General features: G+C 36.2%; 1 protein-coding gene across 1 annotated transcript in view; it reads right to left on the minus strand.

Annotated features, from left to right (window-relative positions):
* Positions 1 to 11349, minus strand: part of LOC145256458 (equilibrative nucleoside transporter 3-like) — a 104553-nt gene extending 93204 nt beyond the window's left edge. Inside the window, exon 1 of the mRNA XM_080115386.1 lies at positions 10865 to 11349. The gene's annotated coding sequence lies outside the window, so the exon portion shown is untranslated. The remainder of the gene's footprint in view (positions 1 to 10864) is intronic.
* Between the last annotated feature and the right edge of the window lie 476 nt (positions 11350 to 11825).

The following is an 11825-nucleotide window of genomic DNA, read 5'->3' on the forward strand; positions in this document are numbered from 1 at the left end:
GCGGTTCTCAACTTTTTTTGACCCATGGACCCCTTTTCCCTTCTTTTTTTTTCTTGGTGGACCCCCTTATAATTTTTGGTCATAAAACAATATTCTATTTCTCAATATAATTTTTTGAGCTTTTAATAAACAAATAAATATTATATAATTAAACTTTATTTTTAAATGAAAACTAATTTAATGCAAATAAAGTATTTTACAACAATTATAATAATGAAAACTTGATTAACGCTAACAGAGTGAATGAAAATTGTAAACACTTGTAAGACAATGTCACTGGAGAATCGGATTTACTGAAATAAATTGAATATTCAAAACTGACAATTCATTTATAAGAGAGCAATTCATAGGTCACGTGACCAAAGTTTCGCACTAATAGTTTAGCTACGCGTTTATAATTTCAAAAAATTTAAAAAATTTACTCGCAAAAATGTCAAAATTTTTCACAGATAAAATTGATTGAAAATCGCCCCCCAAAATTTGATTTTCGCCCACTAGGGGGCGATTCGCCCCCGGTTGAGAACCGCTGGTCTAAGCAATGACAACAAGGTTCTGTCTTACAGAAGTAGACAATGTGAGCCACCTGACATCCAGCTGTAAGGTTTTGCTGGGGGACGGCTACTATATGATACGATACAATGGCGTGCGTAAATATCTCCACTGAACGATATGTAAATGTTGAATATCGAATTCAGTAGCAAGTCCTGGGAACATATACCAAAAACAACAGTTGGAAATAAGTTATACACCGTGCACTGTGACGATGCAATTGCTACAGCTATGCACCTAAAAATGGAGCTATTGAATCAGATATAGTGATATGTGATGAAAAAAAAGAAAAAAATGAAAGAAGTTAGTGTCTTCAATAATACTGGGTTAAAGAGAACTGAGACGGAAAAGATAACGAAATACTAAGGTCTTATACACAACATTAAAAAAATAAAAAGAAACTGGAATTTTAGGAAGATCTTTATCATTTCAGTAATTATAGGACCAATTGGACTCATGAATGAAAAAAAAAAAAAAAAAAAAAAGAGTGAGGGTCGCTTCACTATCATCAAAGAGGATTATAATGGCTGCCCAACATCAAGGCTTGATGACCAATACATTTTAAAAGATGAGTGGTCTCAGCAATGACAAGTGCAGGTTGAAGTAGAGCGTGAGCCATCTATCATCCAGCTGTAAGGTTCTTCTGGGTTGGTTGGTTGTTTTTGTTTTACGGCATATCAACCCTTTTCGGGTTATTTAATGCCGAATCCAAAGATTTTGAAGAAAAAATTTTTAATAGAATATATTTGTTGTTTTCAAGTCGGTTTCTATTTAACCCATAGTTGGAACCCTAACAGGTACTACCACTCTGGGTCAGAGTGGACCTGGGAGCATGGTAATTAAAGGGTGGCTCCACACTCCTCAAAGCCCGCAAGCTGGAGCCTCACCACTGGATATAGTTTAAGGTCATATCCAGGACTGGTTCTTCTGGGAGACGGCTACTATAAAATGCGACACAATGGAGTATGTAAAGATCTCCAGTGGACAATCTGTAAAAAAGTTGAATAGCAAATGCAGCAGCAAGTCATGGGAACATGTTTACCAGAAATAACAGTTGGAAATAAGTTATACACCATCCATTATGACTATGCAATTCCTACAGCTATGTACCTAGAAAACGGAGCTGTTAAACCTGACATAGTGATCTAGGACAAGAAGGAGAAAGAAGCAACCTTAGTAGAAGTCAGTGTCCCCAATGATGCTGGGGTCAAACAGAGCTGAGAGGGAAAAGATAACAAAATATCAATATCTATAAGACTTTGGTATTTCGTTATGACATGAAAAGAAACTCGAATCTTAGAAAGATCTCTATCCTTCCAGTAATTATAGCAGCAACAAGACTCATGAAAAAGCATTTAAAAAATTACCGCTCCAGAAGATATCTCACTACTGATGCAATTCTCTATCTATATAAAAGCCAAGTACGTCCAAGGATGGAATACTGCTGCCATATCTGGGCAGGAACTGCTAAAAACAGCCTATCCTGCCTTGACAGAGTACAAAATAGACTTCGTGGCTTAGTGGGGGATGCCCTTTTCTCTACCCTGCAACCTCTCTCCCACAGAGACATTGCGAGCCTGTCCTTGTTTTATCGTTATTTCCATGGCAGATGCTCGTCTGAACTCCAATCTCTGGTCCCCCCTCGCCAATCTTACACGAAAAACACCCGTCTAGCTGAATCCACTGTGAAAAATTTCCCCCACTCTATATCTGTGCCTAAATCAAAATGCGGATTCCATGAACAAAGCTTCTTTCTTAGAACTGCACGCCTGTGGAACTTTGTTCCGTCTGCCTGCTTCCCTCCGGACTACAACTTAGATGTCTTCAAGTCCAATGTTAACAAATTCCTAATGAACCGCCCCCTTAAGTAAACACTTCAGCAAATCTCCTCACTAACGTAATGTACTTGCAATAACCCTTATCCCTGAGTGGCTTCCGGGCCTTGATAAGTGGTGATCACTGTGTAAAAAAAAACAAAAAAAAAAAAAAATATTCGGTGAACCAAGTGCAAGAAAGATACAAACTATTGCACTTAGACCAAAATGTTAAAATGATCTCTTGGTTGGAATCTAGTAGGATACCCCATCTCCAACTTGACCAAACTGATAAGAAAATGAAAAGAACAAACTACAGTAAATGAAAATTGGCTAGTCAGAAATAAATTTTAATTTGTGAACTTAAATGCTATTTGGGTCTGACTTTGAAATCCAACAAGATAACTGGATTCGAACTTGGGACACTCAGGACGTTAATCTGTATCATTAACCACTGAACCACTGTCACTTTTATTTATTTTAAGAGATCAGTTATCTAGATGTATCAGAATTTTTTGGGAATTTCTCACACCCCAAACACAAAACTGCAAATAAAATATAAAAAACTCGTAGTTTCTCTTTTTAAAGTGGGTTGTTTATTTTCTTTATGGAATATACTTCCAAAATAAACTATTAAAGTTGTTAAAAAAATAATAGAAATATTATTAAAAAAAAACAAAACTGTGTTTACAAAGTGCCAGCGCGCTTTCATGCAGCCATTTTTTTTTTTTTACGTAATGAAATCAATTGAATTTTACGAGTTAAATATTTTTCAATTTTTAAACTTTAAAAATCTATCAAAATTTTTCTATTTGTTCAATTTGTACGATATTTTCAGGGTCAATGTGAAATTTTATGCTCTTTCCATTAAACTAAATATAATATTTTAGAAAAACGTTTTTTTAAATTCATCCCCCATTTTGAAATATCGATTAAATTTTTAAAAATTAATTTACTCACCAAAGTTTTATATATCAGAAATTGAAGATAAAAGATCAATAAATAAAATATTCTAATTTAAAACAAAAAAAAGTGCTTTTTGGAAATTTACCTGTAAAGTCCAAAGTGTAAAACCTTTTTTTTTAAAAACCACGTTGATTTCTTTTCAAGTGGAAGCTTATGTTATGCTTATATTGTCAAGTAAATATTGGAAACTGACGACAATTTTTTCTATTTCATTCAATGTCTTCTTTTTTTAGATATTTAAAACAAAATCACTTGATAAAGAAGAATTAAAATATATTAAATCAAAAATTCATGTATTTCTTTGAGAAAAGAAAAGAAAATTCCTCGACTGATTTTTCTTTTTTAAAGGCAAAAACTTATAAGTAAAATGTGACTAGTTTTAAACTATGGAGACACATATTTCTTAACGCACAAGGCTAGATGGCTAATGCGAACGTGCGGTTTTTATGTCCTTCTGTCCATCCGTATTTCGAAACAAGAACAAACACCGCTTTGGCGTTTCGCTAACACCGTAAAAATGCTTACATAATGGCGGTATTTTCAAATAGTTGTTTAAAAAATTCTTTTACTTAAAAAATACATGGAATTTAAAATATATGGATAAATTCTTAACAATGAAGAATGGAAGTACCTATTGAATAGTATTTTATTATTATTATTTTATTATATATAAATAAGTACCTATTGAATAGTATTTTACTATATTATTATTTTATTATATATATTTTTATATTATTTCTAGGTAAATGATTTTTTAGAATTTATATATACATATATTTTATCGAAGCAAGTTAAAATTTGTTGATTTTCTTTAAATCTTTTTTAAAGAAAACCGATTAAAAAAAACAAATATTGTATAATTTGCTATTAAACCTGTTATTTTTAAAAAATTTGGTCTTTGCTCAGGCATGCAGTTCTAAGAAAGAAGCTTTGTTCATAGTATCTACGTTTTGATTTAGGCACAGATAGGGAGTGGGGAAAATTATTGACGGTGGTTTCAGCTAGTCGGGTGTTTTTTGAGAAAGATTGGCAAAGGGGGACCAGATCAGAGGAGAGAGAATCAGAGAGAATATCATCATTTACGGCCTTTGATGTGTTGCCATAGATGGTCGTGTCATCAGCATAGATGTCAACGAAAGATTTTAGTATGTGTGTTGGGAGATCATTGATGTAGATCAGGAAGAGAGTTGGGCCCAGTATGGACCCCTGAGGGACTCCAGCATTAATACTGTGGGCTTCTGATTTCTGCCCATCAACCACTACTCTTATGAGCCTATCTGAGAGAAATGACTTAATGATAGAGAAAACATTTCCAGTTATACCGTAGCTGGAAATCTTGTGTAGTAGGCCTTTATGCCAAACCTTATCAAAGGCCTTTGATATGTCGAGAGCAATTGCCCTAGAAATGAAGCCTTTGTCGAGAGATTCGCTAATCCTATGAGATATAAGCATTAGCACATCTGCTGTAGATCTAGCAGAGCGGAAACAATATTGCGTGTCGCTAAGAAGGTTATTTCTGCTGAGGTGGTTGACTACTTCTCTATTTATTGTGGATTCCAGCAACTTACTCATGACACACAGGAAACTTATTGGTCTGTACTGAGAGGGGGATGACTTATCACCTGAATTCTTAAATACTGATAAGGTTTTCCAGGGTGTTGGAAAGCACTTCTCCTTAAGGCAATGCTTAAACAGTTTGGAAAGTATGGGGGCAAGTTCTGGTTGTAATTTTTTTAACACTATAATTGGAATACCATCAGGATCAGTTGCTTTACTGGAGTCAAGGTTCTTGATTAGCTTGGCGACCTCATGCACAGCTATTTATATGTTGCATACCATGTTGTCTGTTATAGGAGGGAATATGGGGAGTTGATGGCCTTCGTCACACAGGGTAGAATTTGCCGCAAAGTTTTTGGCAAATAGTTTGGCCTTGTCGGATGCTGTCGAGATGACCTCTGGTCTATTGATAATGGTTGGGATAGAGCACACGTTTCTGTTCAAGATCCTATTTGCTATTTGCCAGAACTGGTGGGAACCAAGCTGCTGCTCAGCTACTTTGGACTTAACGGATTGCGCATACAGTTCTCTTGCATTTTGTATTACTCTTTTACAGTGGTTGCTGGCGGTTCTGAAAGCAGCTTTAGTTTCAGTGCATCTATTACGTTGGTAGCTATGGAAAAAGTGATTTCTGTGTGCGATAGCAGCAGCACATTCGGGGGAGAACCATGGCTGGCTGTTAGGTTTTTGTTGGAATTTTTTGGATGGTATGAATTGGCCTATGCCTACAAGTAACCATTCGGTCAGATCTGATACTATAGAGGACACATCCTTTTTAAACATGGAATGGAAAGCGAGATCAGATATGAATGTATGGAAGCTATCCCAGTCAGCCATAGAGTATCAGTATACAGTACGGTGGAGAGGTACGTCTGCAGATTTATTATATTTCGTTTTTATCTTAACTGATACGACGCAGTGGTCGGAGGATCCCAGAGGAGATAGAATGGAACATGAGCATAGCTCAGGGGAAGTGGATAGAAAAAGGTCTAGGAGGCTTGTGAACTGACCAGTACTATCGGGCACACGGGTGGGCTCGCGGAAATCTGAGTGAGGTCATAGGCAATGGCAAAATCATGACAGAACCTCCCCTCCTCATCAGTCTTATTTGAGCGAGTCAGCCATTCCACATTATGGACATTGAAGTCACTGCAAATGTGAATGTTAGCCGAGGGATGAGCAGACAGGATGTGGTCAATTTTTCTGATATACTCTGAAAGACAGTAACTCCACTGTTGTGGGGGCGATAGAGGGCAAATATAAATGCAGTGGTGTAAGCAAGTGCAACCCGGAAGCACATATAAGGTAGATTAGGGTCTTCTCTGGAGATATCCCTGCCACATGGAAAGCCATCTTTAATGTAGGCACATATTCCATGCCCGTGGCGATCTTGGGGGTCAGATTTAGATGTTAGGTTAGAGTATCCTTTAATTATGAACTCATCTAGGGAGGTGGTCGGCCCTATTCCAATTTCGCTTAGAAAGAATATGTCAGGTTTCGTCTCCTGTAATTGGGTTTCAACCTCTGGAAGGTTAGAACGTAGACACCTGATGTTGGAGAAGGAGATATGGCAGTAGGGGTCTACATAGGAGGATGGGGTTCTAGGTTTATTTGTGTTTTCTTTTTTGAGATATTTCATGTTGAGGATTTTGGGGTTTGTGGAACAGGTCAGCATACTTGGTTAAAGCAGAACAGAGAGGGAAAGTAAGAGAGGAAAGACAGGAAAATTTTTTTTTTTTATAATAATTCAGTAATATTCAGGTAATTTTGACTGCATAATTTGGAAGCTCCCATTTGTAATTTATTTAGAATTGACAAAAATAATCAGTAGAAACCATTGTTTTTTTCATCTGAAAACTCCATTTAGCGACTACAAAATTTCGTCCTAATAGTGTAGAAGCACAAAAAAAAAAAAATAAATAAATAAATAAAAAAAAAAATAAATAAAAAAAAATAAAAATTGCCTCAATCTAAAAGGATTTTCTCTATATTAGTCGAGAACAAAAAAAAGGGTCAATGTGCACTGGTTATCCAACTTCCAAAGGGTGTTTATTCTTAACATGGAGAGATTGGGAAGTGGTGTTTATTCCGAAAGCCGTTCTTAACATGGGGAGGTTGAGGGTGTTTATTCCGAAAGGCATTTTCTTATTTTCAACCTTCCGTAATCCACTTCGGTATTATTTTACTTTAAGGCCCGTCTCACATTCGTATAGAAAAAAAAAAGACATTTTTTTAAAGATTTCGGTGTGCTTTAAAAGAATATGATAACCGTTTCCGTCGCAAATTTACTGTTTGCATGGTATTAACCCCTTAACCCTGGGACTATTTTCCGCCATTTCACAGCTTCAACATAAACGAAGGCCGTGAAATGTGCACTCGCGTACCAAATTGACTTCTCACTATGAGAAATTATGTAAAGCGTCGGCCTCTCTAGGCGTCTGCGGTGCCAACTTTTAATTCTTGGGCACGCATGATTCACGTGTGAACGTGATTTCACATTATCCCCGCACCCCCACTTCCTATAAAAAGCGACTGAATACCGCAAAGGGCAGGTTGTTTTTTTTTTTGCATTGGCATTCCGGTAGCGAGAGAGATTGGACACACATTAGTGCTTCCAGACCTTAGAGGTCGCAACAGGGCAACCTGTTGCAACTTTCTCCGTGTTTCGAGCCTCAACAGAAGGAAATTCGACATATCACATAGCGTAATAATCTTCGGCGAACAATTTAAAATTAAATGGAAAACAAGTAGTTTTTCCTCATATGAAACCATGTAATTTAATGTTATCAGTGGCAGCCATCTCTGTACATGCAAGCGCACAGATTTTCTGCTAATTTGGTATGCGAGTGCACATTTCACGGTCTTCGTTTATGTGCTTGCACGTAGCGTAAACGAAGGATGTAAAATGGCGGAAGATAGTCCCAGGGTTCAGGGTTTTTTTGTTTTGTTTTTTTTTTTACATGGAGGTCACCACTTATCAAGGCCCAGAAGACACTCGGGGATAAGGCTTATTGTGTGTACAGTAATCAATGGAATAGTGTTGTAGTATTCGTTAGTACTGGAGATTTGATAAAGTGTCATTACTTAAGGGGGCGGTTCATCAGGAATTTGTTTATGTTGGACTTGAAGACATCCAAGTTGAAGTCAGGAGGGAAACAGGCAAGCGGTAGAGAGTTCCACAGGCGTGCACTTCTGAGAAAGAAGCTTTGTTCATGGAATCTAGGTTTTGATTTAGGCACAGATAAAGAGTGGGGAAAATTATTGACATTGGTTTCAGCTAGACGGGTGTTTGTGAAAGATTGGCGAGGGGGGACCAGAGATTGGAGCTCAGACGAGCACTTGACATGGAAATAACGATAAAACAAAGATAGGCTCACAATGTCCCTTCTGTGAGGGAGAGGTTGCAGAGAAGAGAAAAGGGCATCCCCCACTAAGCCACGAAGTCTATTTTGTACTCTGTCAAGGCAGGATAGGCTGTTTTTAGCAGCTCCTGCCCAGATGTGGCAGTAGTATTCCATCCTTGGACGTACTTGGCTTTTATATAGATAGAGAATTGCATCAGTAGTGAGATATCTTCTGGAGCGGTAGAAGGATCCCACCATTTTCCCAGCAACTTTGGCAACAGACTTAATGTACATGTTCCATTTCAGATCAGGAGTAAAGGTCAAACCCAGAAGCTTATCAAAAGATGGGGCCTCCCCAAGACGAGAGCCATTCATTTCAATTGATGCCAGATGAGGATCAGAGCGTTCATGATGTAAAGATAGGAGCTTGGTTTTAGATGCATTAATGTAACCAGCCACCTCTTCCCCCACTGTACCACGGTTAATACCATGCAAACGGTAAATTTGCGACGGAAACGGTTATCATAAGCACACTGAAATCTACAAAAAAAAAAAAAAAATGTATATTTTTCTATACGAATGTGAGATGGGCCTTAAAGTAAAATAATACTTCAACTTCTTAAAGGATGACCCCCGCAGTGCACATTCTTTGGATGGTCCTCTAGTGCACTTTCACCTAGAAAAGATATTACACTTTGAAATTGATTAAAAAAAAAATGCAACTTTTGGGTTCTTGTCTAGACCATCCTCTATATTAAAAAAAACAAAAACAAAAATAAAGAAAAATCAGTACTCAAGCAGAGAGTGATCCGTGCTGAAATAATAACGTTATTATTTAAAAAGCCATTCTTAACATAGGGAGGGGAAGGTGTTTTGTACCTATTCTGTACTTTAATCTTACAACTGAATAAAAAAAAAACATATCATAAAACTTTAATTAAACGTGAAAATACGATTTAAAAAGTAGCGCGGATCACTCTCTGCATTAGCACCGACATTTCTTATTCATTTTACTGCTTTATCCGAGTCAAATAAAGTAAGATTTTATTTTATAAAAATAAAACGGTAAATGTTTACTTTAACTACAACAGAATACCGACCAATAAAATTTGGTTCTGTGAGGTTTTCGGGGTCGCTGACAACGAATCTGATATTCAAATCTGTCGCAAATTTACCGTTTGCATGGTATTAACCCCTGAACCCTCGCACTATTTTGGGTACTATTGCATAATTTGACTCAAATTCTCATGATTTCCCGTCAAGCCCGAATCGGGCGAGACCGGCAAACATCGGGGTCAGCCGACCGTTGTTCCAATGTTGAAAGGCTAATTCGACTTTAAAAAGTTGTTTTGTTTTTTTTAATGTTTTTAGTAATTTTTTTATTTTATGATTAGTTATTTTTAATGATTTATTTAATTTGAATATTTTTTGTACTTCAATTTCTGGGAGTTTGCTTAGCCAACGAAAAAGCGATATGTAAATGAAAGCAGACGACATTCGAATGGGAAGAAATTGACTGAACCTTAAAAAAGCTGACAAACAACTATATTTTCAGCAGGAAAAGAAATTGCTTTCCAAACTAATGAGGTTAAGGTGCAGCAATTGTAAACACAAATGTTTACTAAAAAAAAAAAAAAGATCGAGCGTAAAGGATGGCTTCTCCAGTCAAACTTGGGGCAAATTTACCGTTTGTATGGTATTTGCCCTGAACCCACAAACTACTTTCCACTATTTTGCAGCTTCCATTTACGCTACACGCATGCACGCTGTAGCATGAACGACGGCTTCACCAAGCAAACTACGTTGGGGGAGGGGATTTTTTTTTCCAGGACATAGAATTTTCAAATTTTCAAAAAGTAAGGCACCGCACCGACATTTACCAATTAGAACACCAAACACCATTTAACATCTTCGGAAAATGTTAAATGGTGTTCTAATTGGTAAATGTCGGTGCGTTACTTACGGAAAAACGTTTAACTATACTACAAAGCACCTATTAAGCCACATAAGTTCTATAATAGAACCCCCTCCCGAAAAAAAAAAAAAAAAATGAAAAACATAAAGATGTTTGGTGCTTATGTTTTTGTAAACCACATTAAAAACTACGTGAGACAAAAAAAAAAAAAAGTCCCCCAATTTGTTGTACTTTTCTTTAACTATAAGTCATTAAAAAAATGTCAGTCCGTAATTTTTTGATTGGTACGCCATGTGAGAAGGCAGTTTGCTTGTTGAAGCAAACCGTCGTTCATGCTGCAGCGCGCGCGCGTAGCGTAAACGGAAGCTGTAAAATGGTGGAAAGTTATTCGTGGGTTCGGGGGTTAATACCATGCAAACGGTAAATTTGCCCCAAGTTTGACTATCAGATTCGTTGTCAGCGACCTCAACTACTTATAAAAAAAACAAATTAGAGTGGTCAGTTTTCTGTAGTAGCGGATCTGGATATTTACCACAAATTTTATTGGTCGGTGTTCTGTTGTAGTTAAAATAAACATTTACCCAGATTTTGGTTCTTATATATATATATATATATATATATATATATATATATATATATTAATATATGGGAGGGGGATTCTCGATAAGAACCAAATAATCAATAAAAAAATAAATAAATAGAAAACAGAAAATATTTACCTTATTTCGTCACAGAATGGAAGAAGCAACGTGTTATTCTCAATTTTCTTGTGAAATATTTTTAAAAACTCCGTCTTCTGCTTAAAGTTAAAATAATTATGCAACCGATTTTACCAGATAATTCTTTTCACAATAATAGAATTGTCTGCTGTTTTTGTTTACGATCCAAATAAACTCATTTGTTTTCGAAATCGTAAATAAGTGAGAAATAAAATCGATGAATATCAAAAGTTTCGATTAAAAATTAAATGTAAACACAATAGTAAAGTTAGAATAAAAATTATATATATATATATATCCGTCTTTTTTTACGGTGATAAAAATTTGGCATTAAAAAATTTACACAATTAATTAGTAAAAATATAATAAACTTATATTTAAAATAGACATTTTAAATAAATTGATGAAACATTTCACGGGAAGAAAAAGTAAACATCACGAGTTGATGGTGTCCAATTTCGGACGAAAACACCGGAAGTAGTATTGTTGTTGTTATGGTTTGTCTTCCGGTTCCGGTTTACATTACAAATACAATATGGCCGAGAAATATAAACATGATGACTTAGAATTAGAATTCGGTGAATCGGAAGAACAGTCCGCAGCAAACGGTGTCAGCTTAAATGGATTGAAGTTCGAGAAAAATTTTCACTTAATTTCATCAAGTAGTATAGGAGGGAAATATTGTGCATTTCTCTCCTAATAATTACTTAAATAAACACAAGGCCAAACGACATTGCTTTTAACAAACAATAATAAAGGGTTTATTTAAAAAAGGCGAGATTGTATCTCAAACTGGAGAAAAAGAAAGTGTAAAAGTCTGTTTCGAGGTGTCGTCTGCCATCAGACTGCAGTGCACTAGTGCAGTCGTCAACAAGTAGCAGTGAGTGGAGTGAGCAGTGTTGTACTTTGTCCCGAAAATGTTCGATAACTCTTGGCGGTTCACAATTTACTATGACACCGT

Source organism: Euprymna scolopes, chromosome 32 (assembly GCF_053919585.1).
Source record: "Euprymna scolopes isolate OS-2025 chromosome 32, ASM5391958v1, whole genome shotgun sequence".
Classification (NCBI taxonomy): domain Eukaryota; kingdom Metazoa; phylum Mollusca; class Cephalopoda; order Sepiida; family Sepiolidae; genus Euprymna; species Euprymna scolopes.